General features: G+C 42.0%; 2 protein-coding genes across 4 annotated transcripts in view; one reads left to right on the top strand and one right to left on the bottom strand.

Annotated features, from left to right (window-relative positions):
* The window catches only part of LOC123774066 (uncharacterized), a 32770-nt gene extending 21360 nt beyond the window's left edge, over window positions 1–11410 (bottom strand). For both annotated transcript variants that reach the window (XM_045768194.2, XM_045768196.2), the window contains exon 1: window positions 11227–11410. The gene's annotated coding sequence lies outside the window, so the exon portion shown is untranslated. The remainder of the gene's footprint in view (window positions 1–11226) is intronic.
* Window positions 11411–22397: 10987 nt separating this feature from the next.
* Window positions 22398–25187, top strand: part of bora (aurora kinase A activator-like protein bora) — a 28526-nt gene continuing 25736 nt past the window's right edge. Inside the window, exon 1 of one of the 2 annotated variants that reach the window (XM_045768197.2) lies at window positions 22398–22562. The gene's annotated coding sequence lies outside the window, so the exon portion shown is untranslated. Of the gene's footprint in view, window positions 22563–22646; window positions 22792–25187 lie in introns of those variants that run through there. The other variant, XM_045768199.2, reaches the window with a different exon arrangement.

Below are 25187 nucleotides of genomic sequence, written 5' to 3'. Positions count from 1 at the left end.
GTTGATATCACACCGAACCTGTCCCCAGAGGCCCACATCAAAAGGATATCATCAGCGACCTATGCTAGACTGGCCAACATAAGAACTGCCTTTAGAAATCTGTACACCAGTTGATTGACAGTTGAGAGGCAGGACCAAAGAGCCAAAGCTCAACCCCTGCAAGCACAAATAGGTGAGTACTCACACACAGCTAGGTAAACAGGGGCATCAGGGTGAAAAACTGTGCTCATTGGTTTCAGCCTAAGCCGGGGATCGAACCCGGACATTAGGACTACGAATCCCGAGCGCTGTCCACTCAGCCGTCAGGCCCCCACTCACAGATAAGCTTGCTCCCTGACAAGAGAGCAAGCTTATCTTGGCTGCCAACACCCACACATCGTGTACTGTATTTTCCTGGTTGATGGGGTTCTGGGAGTTCTTCTACTCCCCAAGCCCGGCCCGAGGCCAGGCTTGACTGGAGTAGCCTATTTCTAGTCCTATTTCTAAACTTCCCTTCACCTGTTCCTCTGTCTTAAAAAAAATCCACTAAGCCTAGTCAATTAACCTTCCATGGTCAAGTGCTTCCTTCTTGGCCTCTACAATCAAGTAGTGTGGATACACCCTTGAGGTGCAGGCACAAACTAGTCTACAACTATGTAAAAGTACATCACAACCCCCCCACCCCACTTCCTAACTGAGCAATCCTATGTTGATTTTTGTATCATGCACTTGGTTGGGGTTAACATGGAGAGGGTTCCCAGAGTTGTCCAAGCCCGCCCTGGTGTCTGGCTCGCCTTGCGATAACTTGGTCCACACTACAGCCCAGTTGCCTTTAACAATGTGAGAATAGCTTGGTAACCTCACCTCTGAGTATTTACATCTCAACCTTTTTAATTTTCCCCCATGTCTTATTTAATTCCGTCCCCAATGATTTGTGCCTTAGAAAACCACCCACAGTATATATACCCATTCACGTACCTCCTTCCCCATAATGTATCACCCTCCTGCCCTTCACCATGGCAGTGTGCCTTTACCTGCCGACCCATAATACAAAACCCTCGACTTTTATCCCATAAATGTGCTACTTGCAGCACAACTCGCATACGTTTACTATTTACCATGACTAACGCTACACATAGCAGCTACAGACTTCATGCAAAGCACGTAATCTTGCTATCACGTCATATACGTATCTATATCAGCTGACACGTAAGGTACGGGTCTTGTTTAATATATGAAGTACATTGTACGCGCCAGGCAAGGGAGCGTGTGCGCCAAATTAGGCATCAGTGACCCACATGCTAAGATGCCAGGATATATTTGTCACGACTGCCAGCTTCAACTGTATTTATACGAGGCTAAATGCACTTTCACTCTCCTCTACCTCATTACCCAACAACCCTTTCGAGTGTTCAAAAAAATGTAAAAACCAACTAGTCTGATGTTCTTCAGAAATGTTCAGAAGTAACATCTAGACAGCTATTCCCACACTAAATATTTTATATGCCAAGGGCACACTGCACTAAACATTTAACATCCGAAATTTTGGACATTGCAGGAAGAGATCCTTCCACAATTGGCGTAACCAGTGTCGGCTACCTCCCCCCAACCACTAGCAGCTCGAGGTGGGCGTTATCAGTGCAAGGTAATCTACTACTCACGCTGCATTAAAACGCCTCTGGTCAATATTGACGTCATGCACACAACACACAATTGCCTCACTTCACCTGCCTCCCACCCACAACAAATATAGTGCGCCCGAACGATCGTTTATGAGAGGATGGTGCCGCCACCGGTGAACGAAACAACTTTACTACTAGATGCGTTGCATCATGTTCTGCCACACCCCAGATTTAAGACTGTAGCTACCAGCACGGTGTTGTCATCATGTACGATTATGGTTCTCTCACACACACACACACACTCATCACAGTTGAAAGGCGGGACCAAAGAGCCAAAGCTCAACCCCCGCAAGCACAAATAGGTGAGTACACACACACATTCTGTTTCTGATACATGTAAACTATCATCTAAAGAGCATTCCCCTCAATGTTTGCTGAAGCAAAACAAAAAAAAATATGAAGATTAAGACCGAGGAAGATAACGAGGTTACAAGATGACCTAGGCAAACTGAAGGAATGGTTCAACAAATAGCTACTAAAGTTCAACCCAAGTAAATGTAAGGTAATGAAACTAGGTGGAGGGAACAGGAGGCCAGACACAGGGTTCCGAATGGGAGACAAAGTCCTCCACGAAATGGTCAGAAAAAGATCTAAGCGTTGATACCACACTGAACCTGCCAGAGACCTATATTAAAAATATATAATCATCAGCGTATGCGAGGCTGGCTATCGTCAGAACTTTTGAAACTTTTGTAAGGAATTTTTTAAACCTTTTATACCATATAAAAGACCAATCCTGGTGTATGCAGCTCCAGCATGGAGTCGATGGCATGCCACTAGACCAGTTCCAGAACTAAGAGGTATGAGTTACGAGTAACATCCAAAGCCAAAATTACTTTGCCTGTTAAAACAATAGCACGTTCTTGCTATAAAGTAGAAAAGTAAGTAATTATCAAAAGAAGGCACCAAACCGGGAAGGCTGTGTAGCACCATCAAATGTGCAGAGAAATCAGAGGGCGCTAAACACCACCTAACATGCCAATACGAAAACAGAAACGCCTAAGGCGAACGATATCGAAAGTATCAGATTCACCAAGAATTCGATCGAGGGAGAAGTGACTGCGAGAGACGATCGGAAAGCAAAACACCCGCTCGTCCTGGAAGTCAGGACATTCAACAAGGATATGCACGACCGTAAGAGGAACAATGCAGTTAGAATTATAAGGAGTAAGGCGACGCTCCATTACGTGTCCGTGAGTCTTGCTAACTAACATCAGGATAAAACACACGGGTTGAACGTGATAAGAACTATAATCAACTCTGATGGGGCCAGATTCGTCTGTGAATCTGACTTTGGTCGCCATAGCTTTGTGGGGCCAGGCAGCCTAGTCTAATCTATATGATCATATCAGTGCCCCGGTTTGCCTAATGATGACCATGATACAGTAAGCAAGATCCGCCATGACAACCAATTTGTCAACAGGAGACACCATAAGAGGTACACTTACCCCATGAGTGGACTGTGATCACAAAAGTTAGCTCGACGTGGCAACAATGATGCTCCCCCCCCCCCTTCCACCCCACCGCCACCTCAACAAAGCCACTTTGCTTACATGCCATGCACTCAAAACCCTTTATATTTTTATCTATTTATTTTATATATACAAGAGTTCTTACATTCTTGTACAGCCACTAACGCGCATAGCCTTTCGGGCAATTCCTTAATCCTAAAATATTCAAATTGAAAATCTTTATCGGATTTTTAGTCAACATTTTCATCAGCTGGATGTTCAATAAATTAACAATGAAGAACAACTGAATAAATAATAATGCGCTGAGCCCCCCCCAACCCCCCCATGATACACCCCCCTTAGTTCAACAAAGGCCTTGAGCATAAACCGTTACCGCCACCACTGGTGGGACCTTCCCTCCCCTCCTACGCTACACAATCATCACCCACAAATAAACTAGAATCATTTAAAATAACAGTTCCATCTCCAAGTTAAAAGTCGATTATTTCGTTTCTTGATTAATACAGATTTAAGGATGAAGCAAATCCAGCCTGGGCTTCCAGCCACCCAAAACACTGAGAGAAGTGGCAACATGGCCGGCTGCCTGGCGCGGCGCCCGCACAGATGTCACCCCGCGGGCTTCACCTCTGCTGGAAAAAACACAAATAAATAATCGGCTTTAAATTGAGTCAAGTTATATTTAGTAGAATGTGAGTGACTGGTTTTTAGAAAATTAACTCAACAGTGTCCCAATGACGTAAAAAGAAACCTTACAACGAACCTATTTAGAATTTTTTTTACTAAATTCTGTACGTACGGATGAATATTATATATAAATATATATATAAATATATATATAAATATATATATATAATATATATATATATATTATATATTATATATATATATATATATATATATATATATATATATATATATATATATATACATACATACATACATATACATACACACACACACACCTTTCCGTGTTGGGACACATCATATTTATCATTTATGTTAATGACCTATCTACCAGAGTAGTACTGTATGTCGATGTTTGTAGACGATGCTATGCGGATACAGATTGTAAAAATCTTCAAAGTGACTTATGCAAGATGCAAAGTGGGTCAGAAATGGCTATTGGAGTTCAACACAAGAAAGTGTAAGGTGATGAAAATGGAAACAGGCGACTCGAGACCAAAAATGATGTACACAATGAATGGAATCTACTCTACCGCCCTGTAACAACTTGAGAAAGGACACAACACTAAACCTGACTCCAGTAGCACACACTATCAACAACAGCATACATAACAGGATCAAGGGTGACACTGAACTAGCAGAAGTTATATCATTAAGGAAGCACTTATATTTTTCTTCATCTACATGAGACCAGTTTTGGAATATGCTCCCCCATCGCGGTACCATTAACAAAAATCGAAAATGGTAAAAAATCTGCAACAAGACTCGTCCCAGAATAGCGAGGTATGGGGAATGACTGAAAAAAACTAGAACTGACGTCTCTAGAAAAAACAGAGGACATAGGGGATACAAGATAGACAAAATATTTATCGGGTCGAGTGAAAATGTTTGCAATGAGTACGTACCAGAAAAAAAGGGCACGGGTGGAAGCTTGAGAAATAGAAGAGCCATAAAGATGTTAGAAAGATTTTTTAATAGTGTAAAAATAGAATGAACTAATAGATCACAATGTAGAGGTGGGCTTCACACAATTTTTAAAAGTAGACACGACAGGGAAATAAGCCAGGAGTTTTTGCATTAGACAACCGACAGACAGGCGGGGCTCATGAGCAAAAGCTGGATCTCGCAGGGACAAAAAGGCGAGTATATAAAGAGCAACACTTTTGACTTCCATTTGTAGTACACTATTATAAACAGCAGCAGCAGCTAGGGGAAACTAACGTAATCCTCAATTTCGATTTAATAACCTACATTTAAAGTTTGTTCCAACCAAAACAACGAAAGCTGTTAAATTTTGCAAGCTTTGTTATATAGAACTATATTTTAAAGCTTTTGTGAATATATTCTTAAACTAAATGTTTAATTAGAACTTAATAACGTTTCCATTTTTTATCATGGACTTATCAAAAACACTCAATCCCGTGTAAAGCATGTGACATTCATGCTAACAAACATTGTCATGATAATGGCTAAAAGAGCACAACGTAGTGAACTATCTCACACCACAGCTTCCTCTTTAAGCGCTCACAAAATCGATACGTTCAAGCCCCAGCAGCATAAACGAGACTACCTGTCTTGTCCACAAGCCGTCAAAGCTGTTAACATCTTGTTTTTGTACCTTGCCTAAGCCAACGACTATTTGGTTCCCCGTATGTTGGGAGGTTGGGCGTTTCGAGGATCCCCTACAGACCGACCAACGACTGACCTTCACCAAAAGGTCAGCTTGAGTCACTGTACCCATTTACTTCTTGAATAAAAGAATCAAGTGCAAGAAAACGTGCCTAAACGTCTCGTCCTAGGTGGGAATCGAACCAGAGATCCTTTGGTTGTATATCCACTGCTCTACAGGACCCAGAATGGATTTTACAGCCTGTACTGAATAATTGTCAGTGTATAACTTAAAAAAAAGTCGAATTAATGCGAATCTGGTATTCAGAAAATACAATGAAAGGAGTTGCATTAGACGGCTTATTATTGCTGACCTCATAGCCTTGGTATATTTTTTTACACAAACTAAAAAAACGAGTCAATTAAGGAGTCTAACCTTGTTCAATCAAAGGTTACATACGCCATACCTTGAGGTTACCTTGAGATGGTTTCGGGGCTTAGCGTCCCCGCGACCCGGTTCCTTGACCAGGCCATGACCATTAAAAACTACAAATAGGTTCATTTATAAACGACGAGTTAGTAGCCTCACAATTATAAGTCGTACGGTCCAAATTGATCACAATGCCAGATAGAATGTATTATTAAAGATAATATAATGAATAATGCGTATCTTAATAAAAAAAATCAGGGTAATGGACATTACCTGCCCCACCATATCCAATTAGATTACTGTTAAGAATACTTCTAGCTGACATTTCCTGGAACATGTTTAGTACCAAAAACCCAGCATCCGACATTTGCCACAAGGACGGTGGTCGTCAAGGCAGGTAGCATCAAATGGCGGGAGGGATGGTAGGGAGGGTGAGCAGCTGTGGCTGCGGAAGCCGTGAGGGGTCCCCTGTGAACTGAGCAGTTGGAGGGGGGTAAAGGGGGGATGGAGGGGGGCACAAGACCACGTGGTGAGGTCCGTTGTATACCGAAACATGACTAAAGCTGAGACGGCCATTACAGAAGGGTAGAAACAGCCAAAGCTACTGTATTCCTTTGAGGGGGTATTTTCTTGTCTCAAACGTACTTGAACTTGATCACGGAAATGGCAAGATAACGTGCAACTATTGTACATAGAATGGAAAACGAACAATTCACTTCCCAAGGCAATATGGTCACGACTTCAGTCCTCACCAGTCACACAACCGACAACTTTAATATCAACCGTTGAATTCTACGTCCCCAACGATTTATTCTCAACACCTGTGGCAAGAGTAACTGATGATTCTCTACCTGAGGCGCAACAGTTGTGTGTGTGTGCACAACTTACAGCGTAACGAGACTAGGTACCTTGCTAGATACAACGAAACTATCACACTTATGACTATATATGACGATTTACCGTGTTCGACTACACAGGCAGACGAAAGCGTTAAAACATTAGATATAAACAGGACGTATTCCCGAACCTAACAAACCCGCTAAGGTGTTGACGACGGGGGGGGGTGACGACGGGGGGGGGGGGGAGAAAATGTTGTGGATTTTTGGTATAAATCAAGTAGTAGAATACATTAATTACGGAAAAAAGCTCTTATTGGATGATTATGAATGTACGAAAAATAACTAAAGAGGGACTGGACGGGGGAAAGGGGAAGGGGGGAATAATGGGGGAGGCGGCTCCCTGCAGAGGGGGAGGGGCAGGAATGGTGAGGAAGGGTGGGTGCGTCACAACTGTGGAAGGTTGAATGTTGTGGTGACGCGTTGAACAAGTCATGGAGGTATGGGAGTGTGAAGAGGCAGACCAGTCATGGAGGATATGGAGATTGGTGAGGCAACCACTGTAAGGAATGGGGGAGGTGGAGGCAGCTCATGTAAGGAATGGGGGAGGTGGAGGCAGCTCATGTAAGGAATGGGGGAGGTGGAGGCAACCACTGTAAGGAATGGGGGAGGTGGAGGCAGCTCATGTAAGGCTTCAAGAAAGGCGGGTTGGCCATGTCATGAAGGGGGAGGCAAGAAAATGAGGGGGGGAAGAGGGGGGAGAAACTGTGGGAATGGGGTGAGGGGGAGGCAAGAAACTGTGGTAATGGGGAGAGGGGGGTAGCAAGTAACAATAGTATGGAGAAGTAATGGTGGATGGAACGGGGTCGTAGTAGTAGTAATAGTACGTGGTAGTAGTGGTACGTGGTAGTAGTGGTACGTGGTAGTAGTGGTACGTGGTAGTAGTGGTACGTGGTAGTAGTGGTACGTGGTAGTAGTGGTACGTGGTAGTAGTGGTACGTGGTAGTAATGGTACGTGGTAGTAATGGTACGGGGAACGGGGGGGGGGGAGGGGGGAGGACAGTCACGGAGGGTATACAGAAAGGGGAGCAAAACACCGAGGGTATACAGAAAGCAAGTCATAGGGAGTATTGAGGGGGGTGGTGAGACGAGATATATATGCGTGATCATAGAAACACGCGCACATGCTACTGAAAAATTAAATATGCTTTGGGGGATGGGGGAGGGTGTAGATGGGTGACCACTGCCTAAACATGGTAGCCGGCAGGGAACTGATCACACAGGCGGGGATAATCTTGCAGCTGCCTAAATAGACGGCGGCTGTAATTAAGGAGGGCAGAGAATAAGGGGGGAGGGAGGGGTAAAAATAATTGACAATGGTAATAGACTGAGAAAGATACACAAGCGATGCGTGAGGCAAAGGGGAGGTAGAAACAAAAGAGGTAAAGGGGGAGAAGAGAGAGAGAGAGAGAGAGAGAGAGAGAGAGAGAGAGAGAGAGAGAGAGAGAGAGAGAGAGAGAGAGAGAGAGAGAGAGAGAGAGAGAGAAAAAGAGAGAGAAAAAGAGAGAGAGAGAGAAAAAGAGAGAGAGAGAGAAAAAGAGAGAGAGAGAAAAAGAGAGAGAGAAAAAAAGAGAGAGAGAGAAAAAGAGAGAGAAAAAGAGAGAGAGAAAAAGAGAGAGAGAGAGAGAGAGAAAAAAGAGAGAAAAAGAGAGAGAGAAAGAAAGAGAGAAAGAGATAAAGAGAAAGAGCGAGAGAAAAAGCGAGAGAAAGAGAGAAAGAGAAAGAGAGAGAAAGAGAGAAAGAGAGAAAAAGAGAAAAAGAGAGAAAGAGAAAAAGAGAAAGAAAAAGAGAAAAAGAGAAAGAGAAAAAGAGAAAGAAAAAAAGAGAAAAAGAGAAAGAAAAAAAGAGAAAAAGAGAAAAAGAGAAAAAAAGAGAAAAAGAGAGAAAGAGAAAAAGAGAAAGAGAGAGAGGGGGGAAGGGAGGAGAGAGGGGGAGGAAGAAGAGAGGGAGGAGGAAGAGAGGGAGGAGGAAGAGAGGGAGGAGGAGGAGGAAGAGAGGGAGGAGGTTATCTTGAGATGATTTCGGGGCCTAGCATCCCCCCGGCCCGGTCCTCGACCAGGCCTCCTCCTTGTTACCCCCCCCCCCCTCCTCCCAAGAAGCAGCCCGTAGCAGCTGTAACTATAGGGTACTATTTACTGCAAGGTAACGGGCATCAGGGTGAAATATTTAGCCCCATTTGTCTCCGCTTCCACCGGGGATCGAACCCGGAACCTTAGGACTACTAAGGTCTGTAGCGCTGTCCATCCAGCTGTCAGGCGCCCTAGAGGGGCGAGGAGAGAGGACAGAGAGAGAGAGAGAGAGGAAGGGAGAGAGGGGAAGAGAGAGAGAGAGGAAGAGAGAGAGAGAGAGAGAGAGAGAGAGAGAGAGAGAGAGAGAGAGAGAGAGAGAGAGAGAGAGAGAGAGAGAGAGAGAGAGAGAGAGAGAGAGAGAGGGAGGAGGGAGGAGAGGAAGGGAGGGGGAGAGAGGAGAGGAAGGGAGGGGGAGAGAGGAGAGGAAGGGAGGGGGAGAGAGGAGAGGAGGGAGGGGGAGAGAGGAGAGGAGGGAGGAGGGGGGGAGAGAGAGAGGAAGGGAGGAGGGGGGGGAGAGAGAGGGAGGAGGGGGGAGAGAGAGAGAGAGGAAGGGAGGAGGGGGGGGAGAGAGAGGGAGGAGGGGGAGAGAGAGGGAGGAAGGGAGGAGGGGGGGGAGAGAGAGGAAGGGAGGAGGGGGGGAGAGAGAGAGGAAGGGAGGAGGGGGGGAGAGAGAGGAAGGGAGGGGGGGGAGAGAGAGGAAGGGAGGAGGGGGGAGAGAGAGAGAGGAAGGGAGGAGGGGAGGAGAGAGAGAGGAAGGGAGGAGGGGGGGAGAGAGAGAGGAAGGGAGGAGGGGGGGAGAGAGAGAGGAAGGGAAGAGAGGTAGTAGGGGAGAAGGAAGGGAGGATGAGTGCAGAAGAAAGAATTCGACCACAGCATGAAGGGGATGAAAGAGGGAGTAGGGGATAGAGGTGGAACGAGTATTTGAAAAAAAAAGTGGATAACCAAGAAGACTACAAAAGAATAACAGCAAGCATACGATATGATGTAGAGGGGTAGTGAAAGGAGAGGTAGAGGGAGGGCAACGACTAGGACAGCCACCTTACAAAAGTGGAAAGGGGGAGAGGGGAGGGGGTTAACAGCGTTCAGAAGAGCTGGGCGGAAAGGGAGGGAGGAAGGGGGGAGGGAGGTAATGGTGGGAAGACGGTTGGAAGTGGGGGGGGGACACAGGGGGGGGAGTAAGGGGCGGAGAATGGGGACGGCAGGCAGGATGGGGGGGACATAGGAGGGGGGTAAGTAGTGGGGGAGATGGGGGGGGACTGTTGGGTTGAGTGAGGAGCGGGTGTGGGGGGGGGGGACTGTTGGGTTGGGTGAGGAGCGGGTGTGGGGGGTGAGGAGCGGGTGTGGGGGGGGGGAGGGAAGGGGGGGAGATATCAGACATGGCGAGGTTAGCGTTGCAACATTCTCAGATTTCTCATCTACCAAATTTGTATAATAAAAAAAGACCTAGTGTGGGTAGTGTAGGTGGATACTGTGGGGCCTAGGTGGGTGTTGTGGAGGCCTAGGTGGATGGTAAGGGGGGCGACGTAGAGGCACGAGGGGGACCAGACCCCTACACTGGTGGCCATCACCCTATACAACACTACTGGCCACATGCCCACGTCACCACTAGTACACACAACCCTCCCTGCCTCTCCCTCTACACTGATCCTCCAGACATTCCCCCCCACCCTTACCGGACCCTGAGACAACGTACACCTACTATAACGAACCACTTGCTAACAAAGTCATCAGTACGGCCGTCAAAATAATCGCTCAAGCGGAATATATAACTTTTCAGACAATGGCGGATAGGTGTGGCCAGGCCGGTGTGTCATGGCGCCGCCGCCGCCCTCCGCCAGGCAGACTTCCACCGACGTCTTCCAAGACATTGTAAGGCCCCCTCGAGTACACGTCGTGGCGAGGCTAGTTATCGTCTAGTAACGCTAGCTGGGGTAGTGAAGCCAGCTAGTAAGTTTCTAATTTTGAGTCACAGTAAATCACTTAACACAAGGGCCGGCCCGAGCACCAGCACGGTAGTCGTCACGGTAGTCGCCTCCGGCTCCAGTACTCCTGCCAACCTTCAACCAATTCAAGAATATTAATATGCAGTATACATGGATACATCCTAAATACAGTAGTGTCCCAGTGTATACCTTAGAATACAAGACCCCCCTCCCCCTCCCTTCCCCCCTCAAGGCACAGTACTGCTTCACTTCAAGCTTCAGACTCCAAGACTTACACCAGCTCCTCAGATGTGTATACATGTCTCCTCAGATGTGTATACATGTGATAACTAAACATATGGCTAACTCAACGAGGCCAAACCTGTTAGGTGGACACAAAAGGGAGAAAACTGCACGAGAATCACAGTGGAAGGGGGGCCATTACGCGTCCCTGCCTGCCTGCCTTCTCCGCCGAATACTTTACCTTAAAATCAAATGCCGTAATCAAATCTGGGGGTAAATGAAAATAGTATGAGTTGACTAGCCTATGTCAATATATGAAATAGGAATATCAACTCTAATCGCAGAGTTACAGGAGGGATAAATCTTGACCCCCGTCCCGTACGTCCTACTCCTGAGCTTCCTGGCTAGCGAATGATGGCGCCACTCGACGGGGCCCCAAGCGCTGACGTCACGCACGGATTCCCGATCTTTCTCTTTATCCCTCACTTTCGTTCAACATCTCTAAGTTTCGTTCATTTTACTGATACTCATACGTTATTTTAAATATTTAGTAATAAGATATTTATTGTAGCTCAATAACTTGAGATGTGTAGTTGAGGCTAGACCGTTCTCTTAATCTCGGTTACCAAGTTTACATATATATTTATGATTTATTTTGAATCATTTATATTGTAAAATATTTATGTTAAGAATATATTTACTTCCATGATGAATATAGTAGATAGGAGTAAAAATATAAAAATTCAAATTAGTATCATTATAAAGTGAAGGCTGAGTACAGTTCCTGCAGAACATTCCCACTTGTGAAAGCGCCAAGGACACATTTGAACATGCCGCCATATTGATTTTTTTATGCATTCATATCTTAGGAATTTTCTACCTAAGGTAGTTTACAACTTATAGATAAAATACAGACCAAAATTTCGAGTTTGATGACTTATAGCACTGTATGAATCACGCTGAATATACATATCTTAAGACATGTGTTAAAGGTCAGAATGAGTCAAGTTTCTTTTGTTCTACCTCAGGTACTCACCTCACTCTATTTATCGGGATGAACTACGGCTCTTGGGCCCGCTTCTCAACCCTTTATTGACTGGTGTTTAGGTCCTAGAGCCTATTAGCTTTTGCCATATCTACATTTAAAGCTGTGATAGTAGTTTACAACTGAATTCTCACTAACGATAGCAAATAACAAATATTGATTGATGATCTTGTAGCGAGTGGATTATCCCAATAATATACTCGCTCCAAACGCATTAGCCTAATGAGAGAAGCAAAGCTCTTCTTGGTACTAATTATGGAACTCAAACCTTTCCCAACTTCCACATACTATTCCTGTCAACCTTTAGAGAACGGTGAGGTGTTGCCTGAGCATATAAGAGTGGCGAATAATAACTAAGGGCCACCACTTCCGGGCTAATCATGCCCGTGCCACCTCTTGGGTGGCTTAATCTTCATCAATCAAATCAATCTTCCTCATCACTCCATTTCCTCCACAGATCTTCAGTACCAGCTGTTGATACTGGTAATGGCTCAAAAAGTGCCACCACTTACGGGCTATTCATGCCCGTGCCACCTTTTAGGTGGCTTAATCTTAATCAATCAATCGCTCCATTTGGTCCGGGACACATCTCCCGTTCTAACACAGTGCACAGTTACAAACCCATTAAGATTTCAACAGAGCAGAAGTTGTTAAACACATATGGCAAAATCTTATTGAAGCGACCATACGAGTAATAAATACTCATACTCCGCCCAAGTAAAACAGAAATAAGCAACACTTAGTGGGCCAGCCGGAGGCTTAGGGCCCACGCAGGAATAGCCCTGCAAAAAAAAAAAAAGTCATTGTTATTTCATAAGTTAATCCATCCTCTTAAGGGGCATTTCCCAACTTTAATTGTCATTAATACTTCATCCCGCGTAATATATCTTCACATGTGGCATGCAAAGTTCAAGTAAATTTAAGGAGATAATTTAATAGGATAGAGTAACTTAGGCTATAACATGTGACATGCCCGGTGTCACTTGCAGCAATTCCTTCTGAGGTCTTTCCCAGAACCCGTCAACTTCGCTGGTCTGGGCAAGGAACTAATCTAAGCAGCCTCTGCCCTGTTACCTACAAAGAACCTTTACAATTCGTTGATTAGGAGGCGCATCAAATTCCTGCTTATTTCCCATTTATTTGTCTTGCCAGATTCATTGTAAATTTTCGTTATTCCAAATATTTTCTCAGCCTGGCTTAGGAAAATGGGTTTAGATTTATGGAATAAATTACGAGGCAATATAATAAGTGTGTTTTGTTGGATTAGTTAGACGTACAAATTTGGTTAGGTGTGAACAGAAACTGCCTCACTTGGGCTAATAGGCCTTTTGCAGTTTCCTTTATTTTTAATTCTTATGTTCGAATAGTGTAACTCTTTACACACAGAAATCTTTTATGAAATCTTTTCATTACAACACAGAAATTGTTATGAAGTAAGGGCGAAGAGGTAGAACGGCCTATTGACAGAGCTCGAGTTAGGGGTGACATGATAGAGGTTTACAAGTGGATGAATAGACATAACAAAGCTGATATTAATAGGGTATTAAAAGTATCAACACAAAACAGAACACGAAATAATGGGTATAAATTGGATAAGTTTAAATTTAGGAAAGACTTGGGTAAATACTGGTTCGGTAACAGGGTTGTTGATTTGTGGAACCAATTACCGCGTAACGTGGTGGAGGTGGGATCCCTCGATTGTTTCAAGCGTGGGTTGGACATGTATATGAGTGAGATTGGGTGGTTATATATAGAAGCTGCCTCGTATGAGCCAATAGGCCTTCTGTAGTTACCTTCGTTCTTATGTAATGAGGATGGAATTGTATCTGAAGAACATAAGAAGAATATTGGGGATAGAATTTCAGAGATAAATGTAGCCTCTGCCATTAGATTAGTGAGAGGTGGGGGAGCTAATGAATTAATCCTCTCAGTTCAAAAGGTGGCAAGTAATGAACAATGTATGATAAAGTATAAGAAGAGAGCATATGCGAGTACCTTATCACCATTTGGACACCACTTGGTCCGGGAGACATCTCCCGTCACGCAGGGAGCAGTTGCGCCTCCACAGATCTCCAGTATCATCTTTTGATACTGGTAATGGCTCGAAAGGGCCACCACTTACGGGCTATTAATGCCCGTGCCACCTCTTGGGTGGCTTAATCTTCATCAATCAATCAATCGAGTACCTTATATATATCGGGAGACATCTCCCGTCACGCAGGGTGCAGTTGCACCTCCACAGATCTCCAGTACCAGCTCTTGATACAGGTAATGGCTCAAAAGGGCCACCACTTACGGGCTATTCATGCCCGTGCCACCTCTTGGGTGGCTTAATCTTCATCAATCAACCAGTTTACCAGAATATTGTGATAGAGTGTAGAGAGAATACTCTATCCCTTTGATATGTATTTTTTTCTTGTCTCAATAAACATACATGAACTTGAAGGTCAACACCTATTCTCTAAAATCTGTGTAAGCTAAATCTATTAATAACAATGTTAAAATGTAAGATATATATATATTTATCCTTTGTGCATAAAAATGGTTAACTTTTTTTTGAGATATATACAAGAGTTGTTACATTCTTGTACAGCCACTAGTACGTGTAGCGTTTCGGGCAGGTCCCTGGAATACGATCCCCGCCGCGAAGAATCGTTTTTTCTGCGGTTGGAAGAAAACGGGCTGAGAGTGGGGGACTTATTTTATTTTTATAATAATAATAATAATTACTTATTAAATACAAATTATTAAATATAAATAAATAATTAATAATAATACTCATAATAATAAATGATTGATTATAATGATAATCCTTAAATGAAGAAGCATAATAGCTAATTATAACGAATAAAATAGATAATTAAAGTGGATAATTAATTATGGTGACTACTAAGGATTAGTGAATAACCATAAATTATTATACAGAAATAATATTAATGGATAGGCGTTATAATGATAATGTATTAAATCAATTACAGTTAATAGTTACATCTCTAATTAGTAATTGAAAGTTGTATTATTTGAATTTACACTAGTTACAATTCTTGGTATTCTTGGCTTATCACTTTGGGGGTTCCGGTGGAGTACCCCCAAAGATAACACAAATTCGTTGCAAGATCGAACAAGTGTCCCCAGAAACCTGCTTGAGCGTCTTCCCTTGGAAAGTAAACAGGGAATGCAGAGGATCCCGGGAGGAGGGTGGGCGTTTTGTAGTGTAGCAGCTGGGGAGGAGGCGAACAAGAGGTCGCAGAGTTCGTGGGTGCGCTTTTAAGTACCCCGCTCGGTGCGCGCGCAACTTAGGCGGTTAGACTCAACTCTTAGTAATACGTTTTCTTCCCACAGAAACTTCACCGCTTTGAGAAAGCAGTGTCTATTTACAACCAAGTACACATTTTACTGAATCAGTAAAATCATCAGTGAATTTACAATCGACTTGAGAATGGTCCAGGACGGACCGAAACGTCGTCGTCCCTTCAATTTCTAGTGTGTGGTCTGGTCAACATACTTCAGCCACGTTATTGTGACTCATCGCCTGCACACATTTTACTGTTGAGTTAAACAGAGGCTACAGTTAAGGATTTGCGTCCAGTAAATCCTCCCCGGCCAGGATATGAACCCATGACAAAGCGCTCGCGGAACGCCAGGCGAGTGTCTTATCTTAAACGTCTAATCTACGAGAGTTGTCCCTTCCCAGTGTTAAAAGCAGAATTAAGGAGCTGAATGCTAAGCTTGCAATTAGGATAGCCAAAGATCCCCATTACAATGAAAAAAACTGAGCTCTGTGCTACTTTCAGGGGGAAACAGGAGAAGCAAAAAATGGCATCACAGATCAGTCTGCTACCTCGAAGATCTTCACCTGCTTGAGCAAGCCCGTGAGCTCCTGCCTGTAGAGAGGTTACCTCTCTGGGAGGATGACTCATGCAAGATCATCATCAATGAAATGGCAATGAAAAAAAGCGCGTATTGAGAACTATGCCTCTTCAACGCAAGCAAAGCTAACTGCCATTGTTATGGCGTTAAGGTTTCTTGAACGGAACACTAATGGTGCAGTGATTTGCACCGATTCAAAAGCAGCACTGCAAAGCCTAAGTAAAAATCGGGCAGAAAATCTTGCAATAGTCGCTGAAATTAAGAGAGCTGTGAGAGTACTTACCAATCAGAGAAGAGTCATCAAGTTTCTGTGGATCCCCTCCTATGTTGGAATATGTGGGAATGAACGAGCAGATGTGCTGGCTGCTGAAGGCGCTGAAGGAGACCATCTCGGCCAAAAATGTAAAAAATGGGACCAGTCATTAACTCTCCTACTCCATCACACCTGTACAGTAATTATCCATCACACCCGTACAGTAATTACCCATCACAGCTGTATAGTAATTACCCATCGCACCAGCTCAACACATGCATAATTCGATGCACTACAACTAGCTATTAACATTGTAAAATATAGGAGTAATTTTCTGTGATTCAAGGTCACTTCTTTAAGCACTTGAAACCCCAACATGCAAAAGAGATACTATGAATGTTGTAACAGTCATTGTGAACGACATGATTAGTGCACAAAGCAAGAGTTTGAGAATCTCCTTTGCATGGATACCATCTGACACAGGTGTTGACCAGCATGATGATACAGTTAAGGCCGCTAAAGCTTCATGTGATGAAACTAAGCTTGACGTAGGTATTCCTATCTCAGTTGTCAAAATCGCACTATTTCAGGAAACTGGGGCTGACAGAAGAAGACACTCAAAGAGCAGAAAGCATTAGTATAAAGAATTATATGTTTAGAGCCGAGAACATATGTACAGACAGTACAAAACATCCACTCAGCAGTGTGACATTATAATTGCCAGAATTACGCTAGGATATTGATACTTACGGGAGGTAGACGCAGGTAATGAATCCCATAATGGTGAGCACTCCAACTGTAAACTATGTAAACAAGAGCTCCAGCACTCTCTAGGAGGGGTAGAAATAGCCTAAGCTACTCTATCCCTTTGAGATGTATTTCTTTCCTATCTCAATAAACATACTTGAACTTGAACCAGCACTATATTTGCGAGAACACTGTTATCAATGATTTCAAACCAAATGGTCTTTGAGCTCTGTAACTACTTCATGCACTCCACTCACGATTTGTGGAATATACTGTTGGGCTCTACTCAGAGTTTTCTAGTGCAAAGTAGTAGATCAGACTTGCACCTCATGTGTGAGATGATATTAGACGAACTCATAGCTAGTTCTATATTTATCTACTCTGTAATCCCTCATATAGATTAGGATTGTGTGTACATTTACAAAATAAGTGTATTAATTTTTCTGACACGCAAGAAGTAGTGTACACGTACCAGCATTATGAGTGTGCGTGTCCTCTACCCGGGGTTAGTGTTACTTTCCGTGTCATGCACATGTGTTGGTTGCAACACAATGTTAACGTATGGTCATGTCTCATGTTTATATACCTGACTATCTCCCGAGGCAGATATATCAGTGTTATCGTGGCGACATGCATCATCCCATCTCCCTTCCTACTCCCCAAACACGCACCATAATAGGTATAATAATTTAATTATACAAAAATAATGAGGATCAGATTACAGTTTTTAAAGGAGTGGTCTGTATTCAATTCAAGTATGTTTATTGAGATAAGCAATAAATACATCTCAAAGGGATAGAGTAGCTTAGGCTATTTCTACCCCTCTTGTCTGTATTAATGTCTTCCAAATTGTTCAGTATTTTAAGGCTTGGATGAAGATCAGCCTTGCCATGTTTGGCTTGCAGCGTTGGTAGTACTGCGGCCCAGCTTAACCGTTACTGGTAGGAGAATTACTGTGTTGAACTTCGAGTTTATTTTCATTAAAGTCAAAGGATCGTTTTATAATTCAGTTTTTTGTTTAACTACAGCTCCTATTTATTGAGTAACTTTCAGTTTCTGATGAATAGTAATTCATGAGTCTGTAAGTAACTGTTGGTTTTATTCTCGACTCATAATAGGGAATTCCGGGTTTGATCCCCGGGTAGAATAGAAGGATTGGGCACGTTACCTTTCACATAATGCCTAAAGTTCCAGTTGGACAGCAGATAGGTGTTTCTTGAATCCTTCTTTAGACCCAAGTTACAGCCCCGCTCGTGTGCCAGGTAAGTCCACTACGGGCTCACCATATCCCGTGCTACTTGGAACGTTTTGTTCCCAGTAGGTGAATCTTAAACAGCAACAAAACAACATCCTTCCTTATTTAGTGGTTGGTGGTGGCTCAGTGGTAGAGCTGTGGGTTGCCAATATACTGTATATATATATATATATATATATATATATATATATATATATATATATATATATATATATATATATATATATATATATATATATATATATATATATATATATATATATATATATATATATATATATATATATATATATATATATATATATGACAATGTCAGACAACGGAGGAAAAATGAAACAGGAAATTTCCTTAAGTACTTTCGTATATTAAATACATCTTCAGAAGGTCCACCTTCTGAAGATGTATTTAATATACGAAAGTACTTAAGGAAATTTCCTGTTTCATTTTTCCTCCGTGGTCTGACATTGTCACATTCTTAATCACGTGTTTATTTTCGTGATATACACACATATATATATATATATATATATATATATATATATATATATATATATTTTCATATATATATATATATATATATATATATATATATATGACAATGTCAGACCACGGAGGAAAATGAAACTTCATTTTCCTCCGTGGTCTGACATTGTCATATATATATATATATATATATATATATATATATATATATATATATATATATATATATATATATATATATATATATATATATATATATATATATATATATATATATATATATATATATATATATATATATATATATATATATGTCGTACCTAGTAGCCAGAACGCACTTCTCAGCCTACTATTCAAGGCCCGATTTGCCTAATAAGCCAAGTTTTCATGAAATAATGTTTTTTCGACGACCTAACCTACCTAACCTAACCTAACCTAACTTTTTCGGCTACCTAACCTAACCTAACCTATTAAGATAGATTAGGTTAGGTTAGGTAGGGTTGGTTAGGTTCAGCCATATAGCTAAGTTAATTTTAACTCCAATAAAAAAAAATTGACCTCATACATAATGAAATGGGTAGCTTTATCATTTCATAGGAAAAAAAATTGAGAAAATATATTAATTCATGAAAACTTGGCTTATTAGGCAAATCGGGCCTTGCATAGTAGGCTGAGAAGTGAGTTCTGGCTACTAGGTACGACATATATATATATATATATATACATTCAATATATGTATATATATATTGTGACGGTAAAGCGTTGGTGTTCGGCTGTTTCAAAAGCTAGGGGCAGGGCCTCGTCACATAATCAAAAAAAAGAGAAAAGTTGGTCCTTTCGTCTGTGGTAAGGTAATGGGAAGACACACAAAACACAAGTATATAAACAATGAAACTTTAATTACTCTAGAAAAACAAGACATGAATAAAGGTAATCACATAAAACAGGCAAGACAAGTCAACAAACAAAATAATATGAATAATCACTGGCAAATGAAAAGTTACGTTAAGACAAGTGAGTTACAGTGATAGCAAAATAAAATATTAGTGGTGCTGGAATACTGGCTTCGAGCTGCCACCTCCCTTAGTACACGAAAGCCAAGGCTTAGTCTACCAGCGAGAGATGTCAACTGCTTGGAGCACTGAGATATTCTGACGATACTGGCGCACTGCAGCCCAGACGTCGACTTGTGGCGGAGGCGGAGGGCAGGGGCGACGAGTCACCAGCCAATCAGCGACAGGCAGGCAGAGGATGAGCAGTTAGCTGGTTACGGCGGTGGTAGCAGGTGTCACTGTGTGCTGGGTACGATTTGCTCTCTGGGCAAAACGTTTGGCGATACTTGGTGGATGTATCTTCTATATTATCATGTATATTGACGTACTTATGTAGGGAAGAGCAGGCTCAATCTCTCTTGAAAGAGATTATCGTCACAATATATATATATATATATATATATATATATATATATATATATATATATATATATATATATATATATATATATATATATATATATATATATATATATATATATATATATATATGCGAACAAGCCTGAATGGTCCCCAGGACAATATGCAACTGAAAACTCACACCCCAGAAGTGACTCGAACCCATACTCCCAGATGCCACGCAACTGGTATGTACAAGACGCCTTAATCCACTTGACCATCACGACCGGACAAAATGAGGTGATAGCCGAGGCTATATGAACCACCCCACCGCCGGCACTCGGATAGTAATCTTGGGCATAGCATTTTACCAAATCACCTCATTCTTTGGGGCACACGTGAGGAACACAAATGCGAACAAGCCTGAATGGTCCCCAGGACAATATGCAACTGAAAACTCACACCCCAGAAGTGACTCGAACCCATACTCCCAGATGCCACGCAACTGGTATGTACAAGACGCCTTAATCCACTTGACCATCACGACCGGACAAAATGAGGTGATAGCCGAGGCTATATGAACCACCCCACCGCCGGCACTCGGATAGTAATCTTGGGCATAGCATTTTACCAAATCACCTCATTCTTTGGGGCACACGTGAGGAACACAAATGCGAACAAGCCTGAATGGTCCCCAGGACAATATGCAACTGAAAACTCACACCCCAGAAGTGACTCGAACCCATACTCCCAGATGCCACGCAACTGGTATGTACAAGAAGCCTTAATCCACTTGACCATCACGACCGGACAAAATGAGGTGATAGCCGAGGCTATATGAACCACCCCACCGCCGGCACTCGGATAGTAACTGGCTATATTGGTAAAATGCTATGCCCAAGATTACTATCCGAGTGCCGGCGGTGGGGTGGTTCATATAGCCTCGGCTATCACCTCATTTTGTCCGGTCGTGATGGTCAAGTGGATTAAGGCGTCTTGTACATACCAGTTGCGTGGCATCTGGGAGTATGGGTTCGAGTCACTTCTGGGGTGTGAGTTTTCAGTTGCATATTGTCCTGGGGACCATTCAGGCTTGTTCGCATTTGTGTTCCTCACGTGTGCCCCAAAGAATGAGGTGATTTGGTAAAATGCTATGCCCAAGATTACTATCCGAGTGCCGGCGGTGGGGTGGTTCATATAGCCTCGGCTATCACCTCATTTTGTCCGGTCGTGATGGTCAAGTGGATTAAGGCGTCTTGTACATACCAGTTGCGTGGCATCTGGGAGTATGGGTTCGAGTCACTTCTGGGGTGTGAGTTTTCAGTTATATATATATATATATATATATATATATATATATATATATATATATATATATATATATATATATATATATATATATATATATATATATATGCGAACAAGCCTGAACAGTCTCCAGGCATATATGCAACTGAAAACTCACACCCCAGAAGTGACTCGAACCCATACTGCCAGAAGCAATGCATCTGATGTACAGGATCCCTTAACCACTCGACCAACACGACCGAACAAAAAGAGAATGGTAACCGAGGCTAATTCCCATCCCCCCGCCGGCACTCTGTTGGTAATCTTGGGCATGGTATTTTATCAAATCACCTCATGTGGTGCGCGTCTAAGTAACTGGGCCTCCACTCTTCAAACAGAATTGGTTGCCATAATCCTTGCACTCGAGCGCGTATATGAATCCAAAGTTGACACGCTAATTGTAAGTGACTCCTTGTCAGCCTTGACTGCCCTCAGCTCCCCAAGGCATAACTGTGATGTGCTTATCTCTGAAGCTAGACACAGATATAATGAAATAATCAATGATGAAGTCAGAGTTTGTCTCCTGTGGATTCCTTCCCATATTGGTCTCCGAATGCATGATAGAACTGATGAGTTAGCCAAGACTTTTGCTCGTAAAGAGGGAATTGATTACCAACTTGGACTGCCTTTGAGCAGCCTGAGGGCAGCAATATCCCAGGAACATCAACTAAATTTCGGAGACTTGAGGCAAAGTGAAATTCACACCAGTTACTCCATCTATCATCATTCTATTATGCATGAAGAACCGCACGTCTATGTGTCATCCAATAATGTTAGCAGGCTTCTAGATGTTACCACTGCTAGGCTTAATTGAATTCGATACAGAATTAGAACAGTACAGAAGAAAGTTCTATTAGAAAATAGAACAGTACAGAATTCAGTACGAATATACGAATTCAGTATATACTTTAAAGTTTGGAGGGGTGTTATTAGAGAGGTAGGAGTAATATAGGGGTTTATACAACCTATCATATTTGCGGAGAGCATGCCAGGTAGGTATATGATGAAGGTGAGGTATGATGATGAGGAGGGAGACCGAGCCCCGGGGAGGGCTGGCAGGGAGGCTGGAGCCCGCCACATACAACATAAACATGGCCGACCTCACCTCTCAACAGTGGTGACCAGTATTGCCTCCAGTTTGGGCTTCACCGTTATAATTGGATTTAACTACAAACAAAATTAAAAGGTAATTATCCAGGTTTTGCCGTCTAACTGCCTTAAAGTGGGTAGTTAGCTTTTGAAATGTTGAAAAGTCAATCTTGAGTTAGTTGATTGACTGCTGCACTCCTTAACGTTTAACAGTTCGGTATCATAGTTGAATATCCCAGGTGGCTTTGTGGGTTATGGTGGCTACTTGTGTCTTCCCTAGTAGTATAGTAGGCATCCATCGTCTTCCCTAACATATTCAAGTTGATGTAAGTTTATTGATATAGTAAAATACTTCATGAAAGGAGAGAATACCTTAGGGTATTTTTATCCACCTATGTGATAAGATTCCTCAAGGGGCTTATATCTATAGAGTACACAATTATTAATCATATACTGTATTATATTACAAGTGCATTTACATTAATTCAGTAGTTTTAGTTAGTTTAGTTCATTTATTATGCACCCCATACCCATCTTGTGGGCGGTAGTGGAAAGGGTTACAGAGGCACATAATGGGCTCAGGGACTGAACCCCACAATTCATTTAGCTAAGCAAGTTACAATCTTGATGAGCTAGTTACAAAATTCAGTATAAGTCGTCACATCGACAATGGGTTATTTCAGTAGTTGTCACATAATACATATTGCAAAATATATACTACAAGACTTTTAATATTACATTCTTGGGGCAAAGTGTTCAAATAATCTTGCCTAACTCTTCACAGAGTTGTGTACAGCCACCTTAATGACCCCATGGCAATGTGTTGACATGATCTCTTTGACCCCTACACCAAGCCTGGGGGTGAATATGGTCAGATTGCACACTGGTATTTCAATATATAAAATACTGTATATATAAGCTCATTTTCTAATTATTAAAATCGTATATATCGTTAGTGATTTAAGAGCATAAGAACAGAGGTAACTGCAGAAGGCCTATTGGCCCATATGAGGCAACTCCCTTTTATAACCACCCAATCGCACTCATAAACATGTCCAACCCACGCTTAAAACAATCGAGGGACCCCACCTCCACCACGTTACGCGGTAATTGGTTCCACAAATCAACAACCCTGTTACCGAACCAGTATTTACCCAAGTCTTTCCTAACTCTAAAATTATCCAATTTATACCCATTATTTTGTGTTTTGTCTTGTGTTGATACTTTTGATACCCTATTAATATCCCCTTTGTTATGTCCATTCATCCACTTGTTAACCTCTATCATGTTACCCCTAACTCTTCGCCTTTCCAGTGAATGCAATTTAAGTTTTGTTGATCTCTTTTCGTATGACAGGTTGTTAATTTTGGGAATTAACTTTGTCATCCTATGCTGAACATGTTCAAGTGAATTTATATCCATTCTATAGTTCGGTGGCCAAAACTGAACTGCATAATCTAAATGGGGCCTAATCAGAGCAAGATATAGCTGAAGAACAACACCAAATGTCTTGTTACTAACGCTTCGATTAATAAATCCCAGTGTCCTATTTGCCTTATTATGAACATTCATGCATTGATCCTTTGGTTTTAAATTCTTACCAATGATGACTCAGATCCCTTTCACAATCTGACTTCGCAATCTCTACACCATCTAGCTTGTAACTTGCAACTCTATCATCATTACCTAGCCTCAAAACTTTACATTTATCAGCATTAAACTGCATCTGCCAATCCTTTGACCATTTCAAAATCCTATTTAGATCAACTTGAAGTGATAGTGAGTCTGCTTCCGTATTTATTTCCCTAACGATTTTTGTATCATTGGCAAATTTGCCTTATTATGAACATTCATGCATTGATCCTTTGGTTTTAAATTCTTACCAATGATGACTCAGATCCCTTTCACAATCTGACTTCGCAATCTCTACACCATCTAGCTTGTAACTTGCAACTCTATCATCATTACCTAGCCTCAAAACTTTACATTTATCAGCATTAAACTGCATCTGCCAATCCTTTGACCATTTCAAAATCCTATTTAGATCAACTTGAAGTGATAGTGAGTCTGCTTCCGTATTTATTTCCCTAACGATTTTTGTATCATTGGCAAATTTGCAAATGTTGCTACTCAAACCTGAATCTAAATCATTTATATATATTGTAAACAACAGAGGTCCCAGGACAGAGCCTTGAGGCACTCCACTTACAACATTTTCCCACTCTGACTTAACCCAATTCACACAAACTCTGTTTCCTTTGGAATAGCCATGCCCTAATCTAACTTAGTATAGCACCCCCAATACCATGAGCCTCTATCTTTTTAATCAGTCTTTCATGTGGCACTGCACTAATAGGCACTCCCTATTTCAATTTCGATGTCATTAATTAATTTGTGTTTCCCTGTTAGTTAACACTAAATCTAAAATATTATTTTCCCGCATTGGTTCCTTAATGTGTTGCGTAAGAAAGCAATCCTCAATTAATTCTAGAAAATTAATATGAGACTTGATCATGATATGATCACGGTTCGGTCACTAAGAGGAACCTCAATAATCCTAATTTTCTTCCTGTCACTGATAAGAGGAAGCCATAGAGGAACCATTTGCTATATATAGTAAGTTCTGTCTACCAGCTTGTTTTGTCAACTTGGTAGAAAACTACACTGGTATTCTGTATTACCAATTACCTGTAGTTTTCCCATAGTCAGTTTTCAAAAAAAG

The sequence above is a fragment of the Procambarus clarkii genome, chromosome 91 (genome assembly GCF_040958095.1).
Source record: "Procambarus clarkii isolate CNS0578487 chromosome 91, FALCON_Pclarkii_2.0, whole genome shotgun sequence".
NCBI lineage: Eukaryota > Metazoa > Arthropoda > Malacostraca > Decapoda > Cambaridae > Procambarus > Procambarus clarkii.
Note: the sequence above shows the minus strand (reverse complement) of the source record. Positions and strands in the feature narration are given on the sequence as shown.